Source organism: Typopeltis vanoorti, chromosome 18, assembly GCF_054136105.1.
Source record: "Typopeltis vanoorti isolate ZY-2024b chromosome 18, IOZ_Tvanoo_1.0, whole genome shotgun sequence".
In the NCBI taxonomy this organism is placed as follows: domain Eukaryota; kingdom Metazoa; phylum Arthropoda; class Arachnida; order Uropygi; family Thelyphonidae; genus Typopeltis; species Typopeltis vanoorti.
The window spans coordinates 109033177-109059801 of record NC_143566.1 but is presented as its reverse complement, the minus strand read 5'-3'; the positions used below and the strand labels follow the sequence as shown (position 1 = coordinate 109059801).

The 26625-nt window shown below is 37.8% G+C and overlaps 1 protein-coding gene across 1 annotated transcript in view; it reads right to left on the bottom strand.

Moving 5' to 3' along the window:
• Nucleotides 1-26625, bottom strand: part of LOC150097052 (poly [ADP-ribose] polymerase 2-like) — a 184641-nt gene that overhangs the window by 29704 nt on the left and 128312 nt on the right. The window lies entirely within an intron of this gene.

Here is a 26625-nt window from a genome sequence, read left to right as displayed (position 1 = left end):
TTGTATACAGCTAATTTAGTGTTCCGACTAATTTCTCTCTTATTCCATATGAATATATTCAATTCACTTCCTACCATACCAGCTGTTGATTCTGTTGTCTATTTCCATATTTAATTTACCATCTTCACTAAAAATCATGCATAAGTAGCTGAAATATTTTACTTGTTCCACAGGTTCTCCATTCACAACACAGTTGATATTTTCAATGCTTTTGCCTATTTTCATTGTTTCTGTCTTTTTATTGCTGACCTCCATACCATATCTATCACAATAGTTATTCAATTTAGTCAGAGAATCTTGCAGACTTCTGGCAGATTTATTTAGAAGTATAACATTGTCCGCATAAAGCAAAGAGCTGACATTAACATCTCCAATTTTGATATCATGTTTAATACCACTTTCCTTCATAATGTGATCCTAGATAATGAATAACAGAAAGGATAATCTACATCCTTGTCTCACACCAGATTTAACATTAAACCATCTTCCTGTACTTCCTTCAATTCTATCTGCTGACTTTCAACTCAAATAAAGACCAAGTATTGCTTGATATAACACCCCATTGACACAATATAACTGTAGCATGTGGAAAAGCTTCTCTCTTGGCACCTTGTCATATGCCTTTTCCAAATCATCATCATCATCAAATTCCTGCCATGTACCCTCAAGGGGTGAACAGGATATGACAGTACTACATGAAAAAATTACATCATTACTAACTTCCTATCTACAATTTTCCTCCAAATCAGTCTGTTACTTGTCAAGACTCCAACATTATCAGATCTTATATTTCTATCGTCTAAGGCACTTTGTACCGTATCAATCCACCTATATCTTGGTCTTCCTTGGGGTCATTTTCCTGCCAACCTGGTAGAGAACACTTGTTTTGCTAATCTTTCCACTCCCATTCTATTTAAGTGACTATACCACCTGAGATTAGCTCTGCTAATGCATTCCTGGATGCTGACAATGTCAAGATCTTTCCTAATATCCTCATTTTTAATATTATATTGCCATTTATGCCATCTGTTCATGCCTCTAATCTTTCTCAGGACTCTCATATCCGCGGTCTCTAGTCTTTGGTCAAAGGTTTTACTTCTGACCCAGCTCTCAGATCCATACGTTAAAACTGGTTTGAAGACTGTCTTGTATACAGCTAATTTAGTGTTCCGACTAATTTCTCTCTTATTCCATATGAATTTATTCAATTGACTTCCCACCATAACAGCTTTGCTGATTCTGTTGTCTATTTCTATATTTAATTTACCATCTTCAGTAAAAATTGTGCCTAAGTAGCTGAAATGTTTTACTTGTTCCACAGGTTCTCCATTCACAACACAGTTGACATTTTCAATGATTCTGCCAATTTTCATTGTGTTTGTCTTTTTATTGCTGACCTTCATACCATATCTATTACAACAGCTATTCAATTTAGTCAGAGAATCTTGCAGCCTTGTAGCGGATTTATTTAGAAGTATAACATCATCTGCATAAAGCAAAGAGCTGACATTAACTTCTCCAATTTTGATATCAGGTTTAATACCACTTTCCTTCATAATGTGATCCATATAGATAATGAATAACAGAGAGGATAATGTACATCCTTGTCTCACACCAGATTTAACATTAAACCATCTTCCTGTACTTCCTTTAATTCTAACTGCTGACTTACAACTCAAATAAAGACTAAGTATTGCTTGATATAATGCCCCATTGACACCATATAACTGCAGCGTATTGAATTGCTTCTCTCTTGGCACCTTGTCATATGCCTTTTCCAAATCGACAAAACTTAAATACAGATCTTTGTTATATTCCCATGCTTTCTCGACTATTTGTCGTAAAGTGAAGATCTGATCCTGACAGCCTCTATTTGACCTGAATCCAGCTTGTTCTTCTCCAAGCTTTTCTTCCACAATTCTTCTCAACCATTTCTCAAGTATACTTGCATAGATCTTGCCAGGAACACTCAGTAGGGAAATACCTCTGTAATTCTCACATTCAGTTTTATTCCCGTTTTTATATATGGGTGCTACGAGAGCTCTACTCCAATCATCTGGAATTCGTCCCTCTGTCCAGGCATTCTGAACTATGCAGTGCAGCCACTGTAAGACTTTTATACCACCATACTTCAGCATTTCTGGTCGAATATCATCAACTCCTGCTCCCTTTCCACATTTCAAGCCTTTGATGGTTTTTTCTACTTGAAGTTTGGATATGTATTCCTGACTGCATGCCTGGTCAGTGTTTTTTTATCACTGTGCTGTCATCACTGCTTGTTTCATTTACCAGTTTTTCAAAGTAATTACTCCATACTTCAAGGATATCTTTTTCTCCTGTTTTCATGTCACCTTTATCATCTCTAACTCCTTTTCCAGCTCTCTTTCCTCCATTCCTAAGCTTCTTCAACAACCTCCAGAATATTTTTCCACCTTCTTGATATTTATTTTCTATATTCTTGCCAAAGTCCTCCCATGACTTTTGTTTAGCTAGTTTTACACACTGTTTAGCTTTCTTACATTTGTCTCTGTATTCTGTAAGAGTAAAAGCTGACTTATTTGCCAGGAACTTTTGATATGCTTTCTTCTTTTCCTTCACTGCCTCTTTAACTTCCTGTGTCCACCAGGGAGTTCTGACTTTTCTATCCTTGCAGACAACCTCACCACATGCCTCTCTGGCAGAATCAATCAATGTTTTCTTCAGAGTTTGTCACTGAATCTCCAAGGTTTGATTCCTGTTCTCAAACTCTTTCATTTTCTTTTCAATAATCTTTCTGTATTTTAGTCTACAGTTAACATCTGAGAGCTGCTCAACTTTTATTCGCTTTAAAACTTTCTTACATGTTATTCTTTTCAATATGAAATTCAATTTTATCCTGCTCAAGACTAAATAGTGATCACTTCCAATTTCAAATCCTCTGTACACTCTGGTGTCCTGCACCAGGGAGAAAACATCACTATCAACAATAACATAGTCAATGAGACTTTTCTTATTCCTAGCCTCTTCTCTAAATGTGAATTTGTGCACATTTTTATGTTGGAACATGGTGTTAGTAATAACCAGTCCATGTCCTGAGCAGAAATCCAACAGATATTTGCCATTATTATTAGCTTTGCTCTTTTCTCCAAATTTTCCCAAAATATTTTTGTATGTCTCACAATCATTTCCTACTCTGCTATTTAGATCCCCAACAAGGACCAACTTTTCCTTTTTCATTGTGTCAGTTGCTTTTTCTAGAGCGTCAAAAAATTCCTCCACTTCTACCTTAGTAGAACCTTCTGTGGGACCATAGGCACAAATAAGTCTCATTGTCCAGTTCCCCATTCTCATATTTGCCCACATTACTCTACTTGAGACTGACTGCCATTCAAGAAGATTAGCCTCGAATTTTGTGTTGAATACTATGGCTACTCCTTCTTTTCCTTGATTGTCAATGCCTGAATATAACATTTTGTATTTATTGCTCAGAAAGATCTCACCAGTTTTGGTCTTTTTTGTTTCAGTCACCCCTATTATGTCAATCTGGTACTTATCTAATTCCTCAGCTTGCTCCATTTCTTTGCCATTCAGGCTTCTTACGTTAATAGTACCGATCTTTAACTCTGGTGATGTTGAGTTGGGGTTTGTTTTCAGATTTGTTCCAGTAGCTGACTTTTCGCTGTTCGCCCTGGCGAAAACAACGGGGGCCTTGTTTAACCGGGCGACGCCCCAGCCGGCATGAAATTTTGTCATGTTGTACCATCATTTTTTATTTTTGTTTAACCAATAAGAATACAATTTGGTCGGCTAAATCCCAAATTGCCAGCCCATTATCGTTCGTTCAGTATCAAAGTAGATACCCAACAGGGTGCACCACGAGAAGGTGAGGATTGGACATTAGGTAAGAAGCCCTGGTCGGTTCTCCGCATTCCTTTAAAGGCTATGTGGAGGTCTCCTCTGAGTTATACAGTTTTAAATCGACAAAACTTAAATACAGATCTTTGTTATATTATCATGATTTCTCCACTATTTGTCATAAAGTGAAGATCTGATCCTGACAGCCTCTATTTGACCTGAATATAGCTTGTTCTTCACCAAGCTTTTCTTCCACAATTCCTCTCAACCGTTTCTCAAGTATACTTGCATATATCTTACCAGGAACACTCAGTAGGGATATACCTCTGTAATTCTCACATTCAGTGTTATTTCCCTTTTTATATATGGGTACTATCAGAGCTCTACTCCAATCATTGGTAATTCCTCCCTCTGTCCAGGCATTCTGAACTATGCAGTGCAGCCATTGTGAGAATTTTATACCACTGTACTTCAGCATTTCTGGTCGAATATCATCTACTCCTGCTGCCTTTCCACATTTCAAGCCTTTGATGGCTTTTTCTACTTCAAGTATGGATATGTATTCCTGACTGCATCGCTGGTCAATATTTTTTATCACTGTGCTGTCATCACTGCTTGTTTCATTTAGCAAATTTTCAAAGTAATTACTCCATACTTCAAGGATATCTTTTTCTGCTGTTTTCATTTCACCTTTATCATCTCTAACTCCTTTTACAGCATTCCTAAGCTTCTTCAACAACCACCAGAATATTTTGCCATCTTCTTGATATTTATTTTCTATGTTCTTTCCAAAGTCCTGCCATGAATTTTGTTTAACTAGTTTTACACAGTGTTTCACTTTCTTCAATTTGTCTCTGTATTCTCTAAGAACAAAAGCTGACTTATTTGCTAGGAACTTTTGATATGCTTTCTTCTTTTCCTTCACTGCCTCTTTAACTTACTGTGTCCACCATGGAGTTCTAATTTTCCTATCCTTGCAGACAACTTCACCACATGTCCCTCTAGCTGAAGCAATCAGGGTTTTCTTCAAGGTTTGCCACTAAATCTCCAAAGTTTGGTTCCTGTTCTCAAACTCTTTCATTTTTTCTTGAATAATGTTTGTGTATTTTAGTCTACAGTTCACATCTAAGAGCTGCTCAACTTTTATTTGCTTTAAAACCTTCTTACATGTCATTCTTTTGAATACGAAATTCAATTTTATCCTGCTCAAGACTAATAGTGATCACTTCCAATTTCAAATCCTCGGTACACTCTGGTGTCCTGCACCAGGGAGAAAACATCATTATCAACAATACATAGTCAACGAGAGTTTTCTTATTCCTTGCTGCTTCTCTCCATGTGAATTCGTGCACATTTTTATGTTGGAACATGGTGTTAGTAATAACCAGTCCATGTCCTGAGCAGAAATCCAACAGATATTTGCCATTATTATTAGCTTTGCTCTTTTCTCCATAATTTCCCAAAACATTTTTGTATGTCTGACAATCACTTCCTACTCTGCTATTTAGATCCCCAAAAAGGACCAACTTTTCCTTTTTCATTGTGTCAGTTGCTTTTTCTAAAGTATCAAAAAATTCTTCCACTTTTACCTTAGTAGAACCTTCTGTGGGACCATAGGCACAAATAAGTCTCATTGTCCAGTATCCCATTCTGATATTTGCCCAAATCACTCTACTTGACACTGCCTGCCATTCAAGAAGATGAGCCTCGTATTTTGTGTTGAATACTATGGCTACTCCTTCTTTTTCTTGATTGTCATTGCCTGAATATAACATTTTGTATTTATTGCTCAGAAAGATTTCACCAGTTTTTGTCTTTTTTGTTTCAGTCACCCCTATTATGTCGATCTGGTACTTATCTAATTCCTCAGCTAGCTCCATTTCTTTGCCATTCAGGCTTCTTATGTTGATAGTAACGATCTTTAACTCTGGTGATGTTGAGTTGGGTGTGCTTTCAGATTTGTTCCAGTAGCTGAGGTTTCGCTGTTCGCCCTGGTTCCCTGGCGAAAACAACGGGGGCCTTGTTTAACTGGGCAACGCCCCAGCCGGCATGAAATTTTGTCATGTTGTATCATAATTTTATAATGTGGTTTAAGCCAATAAGGATTACAATTTGGTCGGCTAAATTCCAAATTGCCAGCCCCATCCTCGTTCATTCAGTATCCAGGTAGATACCCAACTGAGTGCACCACGAAAAGGGGAGGATTGGACATTAGGTCAGTAGCCCTGGTCGGTTCTCCGCAGTCCTTTAAAGGCTATGTGGAGGTCTCCTCTCAGTTATACAGCTTTGACCCTTAAGCACCCCAAGTATAATCTCCTGTTGTGTAAATGCACAAGTGTCTGCTCCACTTTCTTACAACATTTCTGGAAGGTTTCTTTAAAGATGTTCTTCTCTTTTAATTATGTTAATTAAAATTTGGAGCTACAACTTGCAGGATGCTGTCTGGAAAATAAGGTGGTTGAAGTATGGTATTCTGATATGAGGTGTGATATTTATCAAAGAGTTTCAAATGATGGCTGAATGTACTGAGAAGTTTGGTGCAAGATGCAGTTTTACAGGACTCACTCCAGTTCTGAATGCCTCAACCTGACATTTTTCATTTTCTGTTATGTGTTTCAATTTTTAATCACGTTTTGGCACAAGTTTTGAAAGAAACTCAGTGCCTTCTAAAATCTGGCATATTTAGTATCAATCTTGTATGGGTACAAACAAGTGTGCATTTTGTGACCAACTTTCTTAACTGTTAATATTCAATTGCTTAAAATCAGTTCCAGAACAGGATATGTTAGGTCAAAAAGGTGTTATCCATAATATGTATTACAGTGAGTTACATAACATCCAACTTCCTATCAACAAATCTTTCAGGTCATCTCAATGAGGGCTTAGTTCAGCCTTTTGTTAGTTAATGGGGCAGTTATAAATGATCAGTGTTTAGTTTCAGGGCAGTTTAAAATGAATAATAATATTTGAATATATGCATTCAAGTCAATTTCTTGCAGGTTAATTCCCACATCACAAAGAAAATAAATAGGATTTATTATTAAGTTATTAAATTATTTTGTTTCTATTTCAGTGGTTCAAACCTGACATCTTCAGAGCATAAACAGCTTGTCACCGCACTGAAACAGCAGCAATTAGTTAACAGTGGTAATGGTTTAAAATTACGACATCTTAATTTAGCACCTTCCATTGTTGAATAAAGAGAAGTTTTACAAATATTAGTTCAATCTTAAAATGACTATCTCCCAGCTTTTGGGCAAATTGATACAGCCATATTTGTCAGGATTTGAGGACCCCCCCCCACACACACGAGGGGATGGGGGTACCCAAAAATAACACCGGAATCTGAACTTGCTGTGCGCCCGTTTTTCTGGTTACATGTGCTGCTGACAAATGGTGTCATCCTATGTGAACTGGTTTGTTGTTCTGGCTGCTTTTTTGTTAGTGCTTACAAGCAAGTTTGGCAAATTTGTAATGGCTGAATACAAGGAACAGAGAGTATGCATGAAATTTTATTTTATTTTCAGTAAACTGCAGCCGAAACTATTGTTATGCTTTGGCAAGCCTTTAAGGATGATGCTTTATCTGAAGACCAATCACAATCTGGCAGAAATGATGAAAACGTTGAAAAGGTTTGCTAGGTAATTAATGAAGATAGTTGAAAGAGCATTGAGCAAGTTTATGAAGAGAAAAATTTGTGATTGAGTTCATGCCAGTGAATTTTAACAAAAGATTTGCAAATGAAAAAATGTGTGCATGCTAAATTTGTGGCTCTTATGCTCACAGAGGATTTTAAAAAAAAATCATCTGAATGTTTGACACGATTTGAGAGAGCAAGTTCTTAATGACCAGAACTTTCTTTCAAAAGTTGTGACTTACAATGAGTCTTTGTGCTACGGTTATAATCCAGAAATAAAAAAGCACGAAGTCAATGGAAACATGCAAATTCAACAAGACCCAAGAATGCACGTAAAGTATAAATCAAACGTCAAGACAATGTTGATTTTTACACAAAGAATTTGTTCCACCTGGACAGACAGTGAACCAGCATTGTTATCTCAATGTTCTGAGAAGACTGCATGATAGCGTGTGACAAAAACAGCCAGAAATGTGGCATAGCAGAGATTGGTTGCTGCAACACGACAATGCCCCAGCCCACAAGACCTTGATTGTCGCAACAGTTCTTGATGAAAAACAACATGGCAGTTGTTCCCCCACACTTCCTATTCAGTCAATCTCTCTCCATGTAACTTTTTTTTTATTCCCATGGATAAAGAAAACCACAAAAGGGCAGTGATTTATTGATGTGGCCGAAATGAAAAATCACTGAGGGCCATAAACAGTATTCCAGCTGAACAGTTCCAGAACTGTTTCAGTAATGAAAGAAATGTTGGGACAAGTGCATTGACTCACATGGAGAGTACTTTGAAGGAGACTAGAATATGATATTATAAACTTTAATCATTTTTTTAAAAAATAATTCTGATTATTTTTCAGTCTTTTTCTTATTCTTTTAACAATTTTTATTGTCATAACTTCTGGCTATAGGTGTCTCCCAATTCTCTCCATCTGTTTCTATTCTGAGCTTGTTGGTACCAAAGAGTTCCAATTTTTTTTTTTTTATATCATCTCACCATCTTCTTTCAGGTCTTATTTATTGGTAACCCCTCACACACACACACACACATATATATATATATATATATATATGTGCGAATTCATTTTACTCGGTTGGAATATTATTGAAAAGCTTTAATGACTGTTACTGAGAGATAAAGAGATGACAAGATATATTTAAAAAGATACTACTAGTTTACTAGTTTCGTTGAATAGATCAACATCCTCAGGTATCACAATCAAAGAAATATATAAAAAAATTACAGACTTAAAATTGTAATAACAGAACAAGTATAAAAAGACAGTAGCGTGTTTGAAAAACAAATGCGAGTATGGGTTCCAAACAAACGTATACTACGCACTATCACGAGTGCGCCAGTACTGAACAGAAGCAACGTGTGCATCAGAGAGACTATAACTCAAGCTGTTGTTGATATGAGAGGAATCTAGAGAAATTTCCCTGGATCCTTTTTCAAACACGCTACTGTCTTTTTATACTTGTTCTGTTATTACAATTTTAAGTCTCTGTAATTTTTTTATATATTTCTTTGATTGTGATACCTGAGGATGTTGATCTATTCAACGAAACTAGTAAACTAGTAGTATCTTTTTAAATATATCTTGTCATCTCTTTATCTCTCGGTAACAGTCATTAAAGCTTTTCAATATATATATATATATATATATATATGTATATATATTTAAAATTAACAGCCATTTTTCTGCCTACTGCAGGGTGAAAGCCTCTCCCATTGCGGGAGGTTTTTGGGTCTACTGCTCCCATGGTGATCCAGTCCATATTGGGAGAAGACAATCACAAACATCCATGCTGCCTACGCAGGATTCGAACCACAGCCTCTTAGCTGGAGAGTGGATATGCTAACCACTCGGCCAATGCCTTTTATTCCCGGGTATAAGCGAAGCCATTTTAGCTCTATCCAACTTTTGGAGACTGAGTGGACAGTTTCAATCTCCACTGGTAGCCAATCAGAGATAGCTGGCTATCACTACTTAAGTGGCATGCAGTGAAGAAACAGCTAACAAGTGCCGCATTTCGTGGTATCTAACCTTAACACAATATTTTAACGTCTGAAAATAGTGTGGGTTCTACGGTCAATTTTCTTGAGGTTACGGAACAAAAAATCTGAGTTTCCAGGAGAAAAAACTTGCTTGCCCATGCCAGAGATTGACTAACTCAGGAACCAGTTGAAAAAAAGGCTTAGAAAAATCTCCTCTAGTTGGCAACTAGAACAGAACTTGTGATGTTCTTTCTTCAGGCGCTTTAGTGCTGAGGTGATAAACACCACTTCCACTAAGCTACACAGGCTCTCTCTCTCTCTCACACACACATATCAATATATCCCAATTAATTATAGTAAGCTGATGCCTGCTATACTGTAAAAGAAATCAAATGTGGCATAAAAATTGAAGATATGCTAGATGTTTGGAGTAATTTCTTGGAAAGATTGTAAATGAAACAAGCAATGAAAAAATATTCAAGAATGTAATTGTGAACACACGATGCTCGAGGCAAAAAAAGCATCAGAAACGTGGAAAGGTCCCTGGAGGGGATGATATTAGCCAAGAAATACTCAAATGTGACAATATAAAATTAGACATTTTACAGTTACTACACTATATAATTTAGACCTGGTCAGAAGATGAAATTCTGAATGATGAGAATCATTTCTCATAGTACGATCATAAAAAAAGAGAAAAAAAATGTGACAATTCCACATGAATTTCCCTATTGATTTCCAGGGCAAATATACTTGAGAAGGTGCAATTAAACTTGATATCAAAATCAAAGATATTAAATCCTTTACTTTATATTTCTAAATCTAGCACAAGTGTTCAGGTCTCCTTAATTGAATAACAGCCCAAGTTTAATAATATGATGCTTTCTTTGAAAACATTTTTATTCTGTATTCTCAAGAGGACTCCCCCCCCCCCCTTTATTTCTTTTCTTTTTTATGATTGGGCTCATACACGAGAGGTTGGTCAACCTATAGTATATTAGAAGCATATATGGGTTGGGAAAGGAAGAACTTGTTTACATTTGATTTAAAAAGACTGTATAGGGAAACACAAAACAGGTGAAAGAAACTTGTTCTGTGGGTTTCAAGGTGCACTGCGAAGGGATGCTAAGAAGCAGCAGCTGAACATGTTCCAAAGAGCTTAGTACTAAAGTGAGGAAATTATTGATGCTATTTCAGATGAAAATTTCACATGGAAATATTTGTAGAATATACATATTGAAGAAACCAAACGTCTGTGCGAAAGTGGAGGCAGTGAGTTGGTAAGAGATGGATCATTAATAAGTCTAATTCCTCTCTCTGTACAGATCTTACAGGCATCTCTGCCTGTAAGATCTGTGCAACTGGAGGAGGAAAGCCAGTTGGTGTTGTAGACATTAAAATCTCCTAGGAAGATGATTTCGTTGTTGGGAAAGTGGACTGGAGAAAATCAATTTTTAAGGAGAGGAAATTAAAGAGCTCTCAGAGTTGCTGGTTGCATTAGGGGAGTCATAGAGACAGCAAATGAATCTGACTGAGCAGGAAGGAATATTTTCAACCAAAGAAGGCCAAAGTTAGGTGATTCTAGGTTGGGTGCTCTCTGGAAAGGTATGTCAGAGGATGTATATACAGACACCACCCTAGGGCCGAAAGGAGTTAATGTGTGTAGTTTGGAAGGTTGTGAATAGTGCTGGGGGAGGTGAGATTTGAGTTTTTTCCAGAAAGAGCAGGTGGGGGTTTGGGAGAATGAAGGTGGTAGTGGACACTATTAAGGTTGGAGTTTAGGCCACTGATGTTGGTGAAATGAATATGCAAGGTTCTGTGAGGTATATATTTGACTGCAAGGGTCTTGCACATTTCCTATACGATACCTGCATACTGATCTCCATGGTGACGTCACTTAATTTTTGCACTAATTTAGCTTGTTTGTAGTCGATGATCCAACTGGTGTTTCCATTTTGGGGTTTTTCTTCAAGTTCTCTTCGAAGGTCCTTGTCCCCTCTGGGCAAATGTTAGGGCTGGTCGAGTATGTATGCACGATTGGGGGCAAGTGCCATTGAACTTGTTATTGATTGCTGTTATTAATTTAGATGTGCTTGTTGCTTGTCTCAAGTCACTTTTACGAGGCATGGAAAATTCGTTCCATCCCTTCTTTTATTTATGTCTGAAATGATGGCACCTGACGATATTTTTAGAATCGATGTTGCATTCTTCTACTAATGTGTTGATGTCGTCTTTTAATGATTTTCCATTTCCCATCAGAAAGTTCAAAATAGCGGTATTTAATTTTTTGTTTATGGCTTCCATCGAGTCGTGTACCATTGATGCGATTAGGTCATGGAGTTCATTTGGGGGCAAGCATAAACTTGCGTTGCGGTGCTGATCGTCAATTAGTTCGAGCTTAGTTTCCACTGCTTGTATTATGGAGGAAAAAATGAGTTTGACTTGTTTGCCTAAGTTCAGGAGTTGTTTTACAGAAGGGAGGCACAGAAAAAGAGCTGATTGAGGTCGATAAATAGCTTGTGCGTCGATTCATCTATTTTTGCACAGGAAGCATGCAACTAGTGGCAACAGAACTCACAGAATACACCCTTTTTTTATTGGTGACATCAGCTTTACAGCTGTGGCACTTTCTGGGTTTGTTGGCGACCGACGGTGCTGTGCTGGCGAGACATGGGACGCTTGTTCATTGTTGGCTTTTGTTGCCACCATCTTTGCTTCATACAGTAGGCATAAGTGGGCACTTACACATGGCTAATTTTTAACTAGAAAAATAGCTGATTTAATGCACTATAAGTACTTACAGGTTGTGCAGAAGTATCGACTCCTTAGTACCCGCTGTTAAGATTTCTGTTTAATGATTAATTTCAATGAAAAACACTTACAATAATGCTAAAATATGGGAGCACAAGTTTAGAGTAGCTTTTTCACAGATGCTCTCTGGTGGACCTACAGAACATGTAAAATATTTATTTCAGTACAAGTTTTAGTGATGATGGCAAATTAAACTTGGATCTGATAACAAAATAAGCATTACTATTATGGAAGAAAGAAGCTAATTATGTGGAACAGAATAAAAATTAGGCAAAATGCTAAACCAACAGGCCCCGTGCACCTGATAATTGGGTTAGAAACAAAACAGCTGAACAAAGACTAGAGATCACAAATATCTGAGTTCTGAGAAAAATTAGAGGAGTGAAGAGATGGCAGAATCATATTAAAAATGAAGACATTAAAAGGAAATATCAGAAACTTGACATATTAGTATTCAAGAATATGTGAGGAGAGCTAATCTAAGGTGCTAGGATCACTTAAGTGAAGAATGGCTATTAAAAAAGGGCATTTTTGATGTCAGGAAAAAGATCCAGATTGATTTGTTAATACTAGTAATGCCTCTGAAGAATGAAACATCAGATTTGAAAATATTGATTATTTGACAATTAACATATTAATCTGGAGAAAATCATCAATATTTTCAGAAACTTAATCATGTGCTACTATCACAGTATTTTGTACACCCCATGATGCATATCAGAAATGATCAATTTCTGATATCATGCATACCATTGATATGCATCATGGTGGAACAATCTGGTCTTGCAGAACATGCTACCACTTTTAAACTGAAGATTCTTTGGAAGAAAAGGATCCAAGTCCTACTTAAAAAGATCCCATGCAGGAGAGTTAGAATAATCCATAGCATATCAATGTTGGGTAGGGTTAGGTGAAGTTTGAGAAAGAGGAAATCAATATTTTTCTTGAAGAGTTGAAGGTTGTAGTTGTTGGGGAACATTTCACGAGGAAGGTTGTTCCAGAGAACAGAGGAAGTTTATTCTTTGGAATAAAATAAGAGAAGCAGGTTTGGTGTATTTGCAGTTGTACTGAAAGGGATGTTTAGCAACTGCTGCTCTTGTTTTCACAGGTCCAACAGAAAGTTGAGTAGTGATGGTTGCTAGTTAAGTGGAGCATTGTCCATGGAAATACCTATAGAAAAGACATGGAACTCATACAGTGAATGTAATACAGAGGTTTAAGTGAGCTAGTGAGAGAGGGAGAGAAAATCTGTCAACTGGATCACTCTCTCCTGGACAGCATCAAATTTTTATGGATGTTTTGGGTGCACATCTCCAAAAATCTGAACTGTATTCTAAGGATGGGTGAATTTGTATAGTTAGTGGCTCGATGGGTGAAAAGTAACATCTAGAGTAAAAAAAGAAAGTAAATTTTTAGGCATTTTTAGAGGCATAAACACATCAATACTCTGATGTGTTTATGCCTGGAGATAAATGTCAATCCAACACACTTACTCACACTGCTCATGAAACCAAAGAGACCACACACAACTTGGGCTTCAATATCTGTCTCACCCACCCTATTCACCAAACGTGGCACCATCTGACCATTTCCTATTCCCAAATTTAAAGAAATGCTTGAAAGAAACAAATTTACCACAGATGATGAAGTCATATATGCAGCTGAGGACTGGTTTGTGCAACAAGGAAAAGACTTTTTTTTTTTCTCAGAGGATTACAAATGGTGCAACAGTGTTGTAACAAGTGTAAAACACTTTGTGGAGAATATGTACAATAATGTGTAGGTTACCTCAGTTCCTTCATGGTGATTATCACAACTTTTCAGCACACTCTTGTATTATTACCAGAGACCCGCAGGGTGTTAGGGACTCACTGAGGGAGGATATATCATCCACGCCAGCAGTCATACCTTTCTTGAATTCATTCACACTATACTCACTTTTTGTGAATTCCAAAGACAATCCATTCCAATCATACACCTCCCAATGAGAGGAAAATCTAGCTCTCTTCCCTTTCTTAACTGCATTCATGTTCAACTTCCATGGATGCCCTCTCGTTCTTAAATTAAAAATTCCATGTAATGGCATCATAAATGACCTTTCATAGGTCTGTATCCTATCACCTGTCTTTCTCCTGTTTGCTACTATCTACAGTCCACACCAGTTACTATTTCTTCCTCATCAGCTATTTTCGGTCTACTGCTTGATGAAGGCTCCTCCAAAGTACTCCATTCAGTCCTATCTTGAACTTTTCTATGCCACTTGGGCCATTTTTGTGTTACTTCTCAACATTATCTGCCCATTTCTCATTAGCTTTCTCCTTTATTATCTTAATCCTGTTACCATTTACCTTATCACCTGTTGAAAGTTTATTTTTCACTTGGTTAGAGTATAATAAATTTAGTTTAATCCTTTATCCAAGTGTGAGCAAACAAAGTTTGCGCCTGAAAGTATCTTCAGGACTGGGGTAAGGTGGTAACTTGGGCCTGGCTCCCACTGAAGAGACCTCAATAAAGGTTGAAACTAGTCTGGGTAGTGGCCCTTCCCTTAATGCATAACATTAGACATATCCGCAAGGAGATGTGTTTTGCATTATAGGAGATACTGAGACAGGAGTGTTGGTAGCTTGCTCCACCTTTGCAACGAGTTGTCCTGGTGTTGTACCACCTTACCCCAGTCCTGAAGATACTTTCAGGTGCAAACTTTGTTTGCTCACACTTGGATAAAGGATTAAACTAAATTTATTATACCTTATCACCTGATTGTTGCATGTTTTTCTTTTGTTAATTAAAACTTAGGTCACTCTGTCTGAGGATAAAAGACACATCTCAAAATATCTTATAATACAAATAGTGTTATTAATTGTTAATAACCTAACTGTTTCATTTTATTTACTGTGTAATGAATGCCATTTTATAATAACAGTCTCAAAGAACTGGTGTAAATCTACAGACGTCTGTGAATGATGAAACCATAATACCAGCAGAAGACCATCTTGCAATGCTAAGTATTATGATAAAAAATAACAACTTAAAAACTTCACACACTTTAAATACCACTTACCTTGAAAGTAGAGTCATCCTTTTCCAAAGGCTGTAATTTACAGTTCAGGGAATGATAATGGCGATCAAGGGGATGATCATTATTATCAAGCTCTTCCTTAAACATCTTGAGAGCAATCTGAATATCTCCTAATGCCTATATAAACATAAAAATTATAGAGTACTTTCTATTACCTCTCTCTCTCTCTTTCACCATAATAACAGACAAAAGGCTCTTAATTTAGGAGTATACAGTTAGTAAACTAAGTATACAGGAGTAAACTAAGAAATATTTTGTGATATCAAATCAGTTTATTTTTTTAATGCTCTTAAAGCCAAATTTCGTAGAAATAAAATGAAAGTTACATATAATAACTTTAATTACAATGAATAATTTTGACACAAAGAACAGTGCATGTTAAAAACAGAAGACTTTAATGGAAAAAAAAAATTAATTCCCCAATCAAGCAAGAAAAATATCACGTTATACATCTTGTAAGATACTAAAAATTGAAACTACAAAGAAAATGTATACCTAAAATCATCCAGAAAAATTGAGTCACTGTTCAGTCTGAATCTTCAATGAAGACATTTTGCATGGAATTTGGTCCATATTTCATTTTACACAAATTATGGATTCTACAACCGTGTTATAAATAGGTATAGTTTCTGGGAAAATTCCCATGCTACTCCTCTTATATAATTACGGCTATTATAGCCTGTTTTTGTTTAGGAGTGTCCCTTATTTTAATGGGACATTTTCGGAATGGCCCATTCCGAAAATGTTCCGATGATGGTCAGTCGACCGAAACAGTCCACACCTCGTTAACACTCTCCCTTGCCCCAGTTTCCTCATAAATAAACCCTTCCTCTCCCCCCCCCAATATGTGCCCCTAAACACAATAGTATATATATATATTATTAACACAAAAACCCAGGTTTCCAAATTTATTTTTCCCGCATCAACACCCCCACCCCCTCGTTATAAACAACCTTCAGTAGGATCATGAAATTCGAAGACATCCTAGTATTCAAACAAGGTATGTACAAAATTTTTTCACCTCTTTTATTCTGCTATAATTGCCTTCTATACTCACCCATAATAATTTAAAATATATATATACCCCCTTTTTTGAGTAATAATAGCTGTAATTATAATAATAGTGTTATAAATAATTATTTTAATTTCCCGACATTTAGACCTTCATATTAAAGTCATCATCTAGAGCACTGGTTCCCAACCAGTGGAACTTGTACCCCTGTGGGTATGTGCTGCGCCATTTAGAGGTACGCGAAAATGAATCAGTAATGGCGGAAAAACAATTAAAGTAAGCAAAATGCAAAACATTATAGAACAATAAATGTCAGTATTTAAAAACAGCTGTTTCAATTTATAGAAATGGGTTTAAAAGTGGTACACAGATGGAAAAAGGTTGGGAACCACTGATCTAGAGCACACACAGAGAGAGAGACAGACTATATTACATTTCACATAATATGCTGAAGAACCAATGATTTGATCAACACTTATTCTACTGCCTTTACCTCTAGTGAATATAAAATAAAATTACAATAAATAAATGAAATGAAGTAAAATAAATTAACTAAATCAAAGCCATATTCTATTTAAGCCAACATCAGAGAAACATACTTTGATATAGATAGTTTGATTACAGTGAAAATGATGTCCTAATTTAACATGACAATTGTTATATTAGATTTAGGATCCTGGATTACCAATGGTTCTATTTAAAATTAATTCTTAGGGAGAAAGGTTAAGTGGGTAGAATGTGTGCCTTCCATATGTTTGGGATTTTCAGACCATCATTATTGTTAAGATTAAGGTGATTCATAAGAATCTCACAGGTCTCCTTAAATTTACTTTCATACTATGTTTTGGTGTGATGTAAAGAACAGGTGCTTTTCTAGTCAATTCTATGTAAAGTGTTCACGGCATGATCAGAAAGATCAGCTTGACTATAGTTATTATGTTTAATGTGTCATTTATGTTCTAGGCAAATTATAGGTCAATGAATACGGTATATGCCAAGGTGGGCCAGTGGGGGGAGTGGATCTTTGGATAATAACTTGGATATTAACTCAACTATATCAACTGATTCGGTTACCTCCCTACCATTGGCATTCTTTAAAATCATTCTGCCATATACATTTTTTCTTTTACTTGCAACATATCGAAAAAACTGTTTAGGATTCTCTTTAGCCTGCATGGCCAATATTCTTTCGTAATCCTTTTTTGCTTTTCTTACCACACTCGTGACCCTTCTGGCCTGTGCTTTATACCATTCATGTGCCTGCCGGTCACCTTTCTCCTTAAATTCCCTCCATAGTTGTTTCTTTCTTTTTCTGCAGCTCAAGCTTAATGGTGTTATTCATCCATTTAACTCCTACTTGATTTATTATTCAGACTCTAGGTATACAGTCAGCCATTGCTTCATGTAAACACTTCTTAACTGCCCCCATGCACTATCAACTTCTAGCCCTTGCAGTTGTACATGCCATGGCACTGAACCAATCAAACTCCTAAGCTTGTCATACTTACCAGTCCGATAATTCCACATAAACCCTGTCTTAATTGTAAATTCCACACCTTTAGCCACCTCCCAAGACAAGACCCTATGATCACTCTCACCAATTGGTGGCAATGTGGTCATATTAGTTACAGCCAAATCCTCAGATGCAATTACTAGGTCAAGCACTCTCTGACCCCTAGTATTTTCCATTACATGCTGTTGCAGATAGTTATCCCTTAATAACCGCATAAAATCCAATTCCTTCCTCCCATGTGTCCTCTCCTCACTCCAATCAATGCTACCATAGTTGAAATCTCCCATAATAATTACCCTCCTTCCACTCATTTCTTCTATTTGCTTATGCATACTATTCCCACCATCCACTCCATCACCCGGTCTATAGCAGCACCCAATTGTATATTTTGTTCTGCTAGCCACAATCTCACACCAAATGGCCTCAAATGTGCTCTTTTCTCTATCCTGCAATTCAACTTCTAATCTCCTTGGCTGCAGCTCATCAGCTATCATCAACAATACTCCCCCCATTTTATTCTCCCTGTCATTCCTGAACACATTATACCCATCACATTCAATCCCACTAGCTATATCATCTACAGTCAGTCATGTTTCACTAATGCCAATAACCTGTGGTCTGGAAGTGCCAACCAAGGCCAAAATTCTTCCCTCTTGTTCCTAATACTAACTATCCCATTCTGATTTGTTGTCCTTATTCACTCAGGCATATTATACTCATTCATACATTCAACTGCCTCCCTAAGGTCTGCATATCTACTCCCACCCCAATAAATCTAGTTTCCCTCATTCTGCACATCCACTTTATTCAATAACACTTTTTCAAGTCTCCTTACACCAAATCCATTCAAATGCAAACCATCCATCTTATATAGATCCTTTCGCCCATCGAACTCACTCCACACGTCTACAAATTCCACACCACTTGTCATGCATAAAGTCATTTGCAATTATGGCCCTCCTTCTAAACACTTCACTGTCATACCGCAGCAAAAGACTAATCATCCTAACTCTCTCACTTTTTTCTTTTGCTACATCAAACAATTCATTCAGGTCCTCTGTCATTTCCATTTCATCTCCTTTCAAATCATTCATACCTGCCACAACTATCATTTCATTCACCCTTTCCTTTTGCTCTCTAATAGACTCATGTCCTTGATGGTCACACCAGATTGGTACGATTTTGTCAAATCCTCTACTAACACACCTCGTACTAACGAATCTCCATACAGCACTCGCTCCTTCATTTTGTTTATGTTCACAATCATACTCTTATTTTTCCTATCATACTTTTTATTATTGGCTGGTACACTCAGTAGACATTTGTGCATACACTCTAGCTGCCGCTTTGCCCTATGTATCGCTCCGCTCAACAACGCGATCTCACTCATTGCATCTATCTCATCTTTTTTATTATCTGGCAAGACATTAATTTGCTCTGTATTGATACCATCATTCAGACCCTCACAGTTCTCTGGTACAACCTTGCAATTTCTTATCGTATCACTATTTTCTTCATTCTGAAATTTGACAAAAATATCACACTCACGACCTGAAATACACTTTAATTCCTCATTTTCTATACACATTCACTCCATTATCATCATCTATTATTGAATTATACAGTTATTGAACAAAGATGCGAAACCATTATTACTAGCCGCCATTTTCCTTCTTACGGGAGCCATGTGCTCGCTTCTATTGTATTTTATCAAATTAATAATTGAAACACCAAAAACACACAAACAGACACACTAAGATACGCAAAGCAAACAAAACTACGTAATATTCAAGCAAAATTGTCAATGATAACTTAAAATAACACTTATCTTATCAGGAGCTCTCAACAAACACTACAGACCACAAATCCTTCATATCCCGATATTCCATGTCTCTCCCAATTCAAAGGGCAACCATAAAAAGTCCAGCAAAGAGAATAGATAACATGCATATAAACTACCCAATGTTACTCAATGATGTCCATTTCTACATCCAATTTGTAAACCACAATTTTCTTAGCTTAAACTCAAATTTTGCTTCTTCAAGTCAACAGCTTAATGGACCATTTAAGTCTAATGCTGCCATCACTACTCCTATTTCTGTCGTAGGCTGCATCTGGTGTATTGTGTTCATCCAGATGTCTTAAGCCTTTTATTACTGCATTTATCCTCGTGTTCGGGGGATCTTTCTTCATGGGAATCTTTTCTTGTCAATTTTATTTGTAAGTATTTGTTTAATTACCTGGTCATTTATTTGCCAAATGTGACCAAAACACTAAACTTCCTTACCCTTTATAAATGATAGAATGCTGGATCTTTGAAACAGATTTCATAGCTCCTGTCATCATTTCAGTACCAAAAATTTATCTCAGTACTTTTCTTTCAAATATGATAAGTTTTCTATTTTCTCCCTTTGTTGCTGGCCATGTTTAACAACTGTAGGTTTATAGACAGCTTAAAGTACTTTATCTTTGGACTTTCTTGACAATATTCTAGATATCAGGATTTGTAAAACTGAAAAATACCCATGACTGGCTTTCTCAATTCTCTCCTCTTGATGCATTTCAGTCAAGCTGTTAATGCTGACTCTAGATAATTAAAATTATCAATTATCAACAACTAAGATGGATCAGTCCTGAATGGATCCACGAAATGCAGATATATTTAAATCTTTTCCTGATTTATGACACATGACAGTTACCAAGGATAATGATGTCATCAGCATAAGCCAACAGGATGTTCTTCCCATTCATTTTCATCCTCCTAGGTCTCTAATAACTTTTTGGAATGCTAGGTTGAACAGGGTCAGTGAGAGAGCATTTCCTTGGCAGTCAAGATTTTATTTCAGAACTTGATGAATGTTCCTGTAGGATACCTTGCAGAGGTGGGGCAATTACCCAAATCATATGATATCTATAATATTTTTGTGGTATTCTAAAAGTCTCACTGAATCCCATACTGCATTTCAATGCACTACCATATCTTATTTATCATACACGAATACGAGATGTAATTCTTTATCCAATTCATAATTTTTCTAACAATTCTCAGAGCATTAAAATGTAACCATTTGTCAACTTTCTTTTGCAGAATCCACAGTGATACTTGCCACAGTGATAAAATCCACACCACTTTCATGCATCGTTAAATGTTCCACAGTAGAATGCTGTTCTATTATTTTTCTATGGGCTTTCATAATCCGGCCATCTGGTTTATTGTATAGCTGAGATCTGAATATTGTAAGTTCTGTTGTGCCAATAACAGAAGAGATCAGATTTAAACAAAGTTTTTTTATACTCCAAGTTCCAACTCAAAATCCATTAGTCAGATATCATTATGAACAGTCTGGTCTATAAACCTAGTGCCTAGTTTCATAATTTGTGGATTTTTTACATTAAATGGGTAGTCAGTTGTTGTAACAATCCCCAACCTGGAGGACTCATAATCTGAGCCCTATCTTTGGCCTGTCTAGCATTGGAGGCCTACCAGTAACTACATTATCACTAGCATAGCTCTCCAGGTCAGTGGGCTGTGTAAACACACCACCATGACAAGGTGGAGACACTGTTTTTCAAGCACTACTCACCTCAATTTTTCAATTATACCCTCTTTTCATCTCAAAGGCAGCATTTGTGTATACGTCATCAATATGCTTTTCAAGGATTTAGGCCTAGAGTGGACTGTTCTAGCCTTAGAAGTAATCGGTGGCCAGAACAGGCCACTCTAGGCCCAAATTGTATATATGTTCACTCAGATATATATACCATGAAACCCTGACCCAGATCTGCATGCAGTAGTCAAGATGGGGGCTTGATAAAGAGGAATAACAATTGCTTGTCTCTGCTCGTCAAAGTATTCATCAGTAACCAAGTAATCCAATGAGCTGCTTTAGCCACTTTTGCTATGCCCCCCCCCCCCTCTAAACTTTAACTCCCTATCTACTAACACTCCCAAGTCTCTGGCCTCATCAATTTCCTGGAGTACAGTTCCACCAGTGAGGTATACTGCTGATAATCTTTTCACTCCAAACTGCAAAACCTTACACTTTGCCATATTAAACTGACATCCATTCTCCTTTGCCCAGTCTGCCAATCTATCCATATCATCTTGCAAAATGTTGACATTATGCGTATCAGCAAATAACTGAACAGTTCTTCTCAGATCCTTTCCTATATTGTTAATGAACAAATTAAACAGCAGTGGTCCAAGAACAGAACTTTGCGGTGCAGCGAGGCACTAGTCACAGGCCTTCTTTTGGACTCTACTCCTGAATAAACTACTCTCTGATATCATCAACCAATCTCTTATCCATCTCACCAACCCTATACCCATCCCCATGTGCTACAGTTTATTGATTAGAATTCCATGTGGCATCCTGTCCAAGGCCTCTGCAAAGTCCAACAGTATCATTGTAAACCCATTACCTTTATCCGCAGTATCAAGTTGAGTCTGAGGCATCCTACTGATGCATGATCTACCCTTCACAAAACCATGCTGCCCCCCTCATACAATATCCCATTTCCATCTATCCATTCCTGTATTTTGCTCTTGACCAACTTCTCCAATACTTGGACAATGACTCCTGATATGCTGATAGGTAATTTGCTACATCAGTCTTGGAGCCTCTTTTATGCAATGGAACTATTTTCCCCCCTCTTTCCACCCTGTCGGGACTAACCCAGAGCTGAGACTTAGATTAAACAATATGGTCAAGGGTATTGACAATTCCTTAGCTGCTTCCTGTAAAACTCGAGCAGATATACCATCCAATCCCACAGTTGTATTCACATTAAGGTTCTGTAAATATGCTATTCACCTCCATTTCATTTACCCCAGTTCCCATAAAAGCCACTGGTTCCCTCATTCCTGCAATATCATCACTTGGATGATATACTCTTCCAAGTGTTCATTTAGTAATTCTACTATTTCAAATGATTCAGTGACCTCCATACCATCGGCATTCCTTAAAATCATTCTGCCGTATACATTCTTTCTTTTACTTGAACCTTTATCGAAAGAACTGTTTGGGGATTCTCTTCAGCTTGCATTGCTAACTTCCTTTCATAATCTGCTTTTGCCTTTCTTACCACAATAGTAACCCTTTCTGGCCTGTGCCTTGTACCGTTCATGTGTCTGCAGGTCACTTTTCTCCTTAAATTCCCTCCATAATTGTTTCTTTATTTGCAGCTCCAGCTTGATGATGATATTCATCCATTTAACGCCCACTTCATTTGGGGGGGGGGGGGGGTGGGGGGGGGGGGGGGTGGGGGGGGGGGGGGGTGGGGGGGGGGGGGGGTGGGGGGGGGGGGGGGTGGGGGGGGGGGGGGGTGGGGGGGGGGGGGGGTGGGGGGGGGGGGGGGTGGGGGGGGGGGGGGGTGGGGGGGGGGGGGGGTGGGGGGGGGGGGGGGTGGGGGGGGGGGGGGGTGGGGGGGGGGGGGGGTGGGGGGGGGGGGGGGTGGGGGGGGGGGGGGGTGGGGGGGGGGGGGGGTGGGGGGGGGGGGGGGTGGGGGGGGGGGGGGGTGGGGGGGGGGGGGGGTGGGGGGGGGGGGGGGTGGGGGGGGGGGGGGGTGGGGGGGGGGGGGGGTGGGGGGGGGGGGGGGTGGGGGGGGGGGGGGGTGGGGGGGGGGGGGGGTGGGGGGGGGGGGGGGTGGGGGGGGGGGGGGGTGGGGGGGGGGGGGGGTGGGGGGGGGGGGGGGTGGGGGGGGGGGGGGGTGGGGGGGGGGGGGGGTGGAGGCCAAATAGAGGCTGTCAGGATCAGATCTTCACTTTACGACAAATAGTTGAGAAAGTATAGGAATATAACAAAGATCTGTATTTAAGTTTTGTCGATCTGGAAAAGGCATATTACAAGGTGCCAAGAGAGAAGCTATTCAATATGCTACAGTTATATGGTGTCAATGGGGCATTATATCAAGCAATACTTAGTCTTTATTTGAGTTGTGAGTCAGCAGTTAGAATTGAAGGAAGTACAGGAAGATGGTTTAATGTTAAATCTGGTGAGAGACAAGAATGTACATTATCCCCTCTGTTATTCATTATCTATATGCATCATATTATGAAGGAAAGTGGTATTAAACATGATATCAAAATTGGAAATGTTAATGTCAGCTCTTTGCTTTATGCAGACGATGTCATACTTCTAAATAAATCTGCTACAAGTTTGCAAGATTTCCTGACTAAATTAAATAACTGTTGTAATAGATATGGTATGAAGGTCAGCATTAAAAAGACAAAGACAATGAAAATAGGTAGAATTGTTGAAAATGTCAACTGTGTTGTGAACGGGGAACCTGTGGAACAAGTAAAACATTTCAGTTACTTAGGTACGATTTTTACTGAAGTTGGTAAATTAAATATGGAAATAGACAACAGAATCAACAAAGCTAGTATGGTAGGCAGTCAAGTGAATAAATTCATATGGAATAAGAGCGAAATTAGTCGGAACACTAATTAGCTATATACAAGACAGTGTTCAAACCAGTTTTAACTTATGGATCTGAGAGCTGGGTCAGAAGTAAAACACTTGATCAAAGACTAGAGACCGCAGATAAGAGAGTCCTAAGAAAGATTAGAGGCGTGAACAGATGGCATCAATGGCAATATCATATTAAAAACAAAAATATTAGGAAAGAACTTGACATTGTCAGCATCCAGGAATGCATCAGCAGAGCTCATCTCAGGTAGTATGGTAACTGAAACAGAATGGAAGAGGAAAGATTAGCAAAACAAGTGTTCTCTACCAAGTTGGCAGGAAAATGACCCAGAGGAAGACCAAGATATAGGTGGATTGATACGGTACAAAGTGTCTTAGACGATAGAAATATAAGTTCTGAAAATATTGGAGTCTTGACATGTAACAGACTGATTTGGAGGAAAATTGTAGATAGGAAGTTAGTAATGATGTAAATTTTTCATGTAGTACTGTCATAACCTGTACATCCCTTGAGGGTACATGTCAGGAATTTGATGATGTGTGTTTGTGTGTATGCCACAGATGACCTTAATATGAAGGTCGAAATGAGGGGAATTAAAATAATTACTTAAAGCACGGTCGTGGAGTCAATAATTTGTGTAAAATGAAACTTATTAAGGTGTAATGGAATAAAAACAGCACTCAAAATGAACAAATCTTCGTGTATTACCATCATTTTACATTATGGTTTAAGTCAATAAGAATAAAATTTGGGTAGCTAAATACCAAATTGCCAACTCATCCTTGTTCGTTCAGTATCCAGGTAGATACCAAACAGGATGCATCATAAGAAGTTGAGGATTGGACATTAGCTCGGGTTATTCTCTGCATTCCTTGAAAGGCAATGATGCAGAAGACTCCTCTCAGTTATATAGCTTTCACCCTAAAGAGGATTTGAAAGTGGAAGTGATCACCATTCAGTCATGAGAAGGATAAAATTGAATTTCATATTGAAAAGAACATTTTCATTGTGAACTGTAGACTAAAATACACAAACATTATTCAAGAAAAAATGAAAGAGTTTATGAAACAGGAACCAAACCTTGAAAATTCAGTGGCAATCCCTGAAGAAAACATGATTGATCCAGCCAGAGAACCATGTGGTGAGGTATTTAAGTTTTGTAGATCTGGAAAAAGTATAGAACAAAGTGCCAAGAGTGAAGCTATTCAAAGCACTACAGTTGTATGATGTCGGTGGGGCATTATATCAAGCAATACTTAGTCTTTATTTGAGTTGTAAGTCAGCAGTTAAAATTGAAGGAAGTACAGGAAGGTGGTTTAATGTGAAATCTGGTGTTAGACAAAGATGTACGTTATCCCTTCAGTTAATCATTATCTATATGGATCGCATTATGAAGGAAAGTATTATTAAACCTGATATCAAAATTGGAGATGTTAATGTCAGCTCTTTGCTTTATGCGGATGATGTTATACTTCTAAATAAATGTTATAAGTCTGCAAGATTCCCTGACTAAACTGAATAACGGTTGTAATAGATATGGTATGAAGGTCAGCAATAAAAAGACGAAGACAATGAAAATAGGCAGAAGCAGTGAAAATATCAACTGCATTGTGAATGGAGAACCTATAGAACAAGTGAAACATTTTGGCTAGTTAGGCACGATTTTTAGTGAAAAGGGCAAATTAAATAATGAAATAGACAACAGAATCAACAAAGCTGGTACAATAGAAAGTCAATTGAATAAATACATATGGAATAAGAGAAATTAGTCGGAACACTAAATTAGCTGTATACAAGACAGTGTTCAAACCAGTTTTAACTTATGGAACTGAGAGCTGGGTCAGAAGTAAAACACTTGACCAAAGACTAGAGACCGCAGATACGAGAGTCCTGAGAAAGATTATAGGCGTAAACAGATGGCATCAATGGCAATATCATATTAAAAATGAGGATATTAGGAAAGAACTTGACATTGTCAACATCCAGGAATGTGTTAACAGAGCTAATCTCAGGTGGTATGGTCACTTAAACAGAATGGAAGAGGAAAGATTAGCAAAACAAGTGTTCTCTACCAAGTTGGCAGGAAAAAAACACAGAGGAAGACCAAGAAATAGATGGATTGATACAGTAAAAAAAGTGCCTTAGATGATAGATATAAAATCTGATAATGTTGGAGTTGTGACAGGTAACAGACTGATTTGGAGAAAAATTATAGATAGGAAGTTAGTAATGATGTAAATTTTCATGTAGTTCTATCATATCCTGTACATCCCTTGAGATACATGTCAAGAATTTGATGATGAAGAGA